Raw genomic sequence first — 208 nt, forward strand, 5'->3', positions numbered from 1 at the left:
CTTCTTTTTCTTTTCTCTTTTTTTTTTCGAAAATTTTTTTTTTGTATCCACTGCTTTTTCTTGCTTCAAGAATCAATCTAATGATTTTTTTAGATCCTCAATAACAGTTCTATTTTTCCTTCATTCTTTCAAGAGCCAACAATTTTAACATTCTCAAAACAACAAATTCAAAAGACATATGCACTGTTCAAGCATTCATTCAGAGAAC

Source organism: Arachis duranensis, chromosome 1 (genome assembly GCF_000817695.3).
Source record: "Arachis duranensis cultivar V14167 chromosome 1, aradu.V14167.gnm2.J7QH, whole genome shotgun sequence".
Classification (NCBI taxonomy): Eukaryota; Viridiplantae; Streptophyta; class Magnoliopsida; order Fabales; family Fabaceae; genus Arachis; species Arachis duranensis.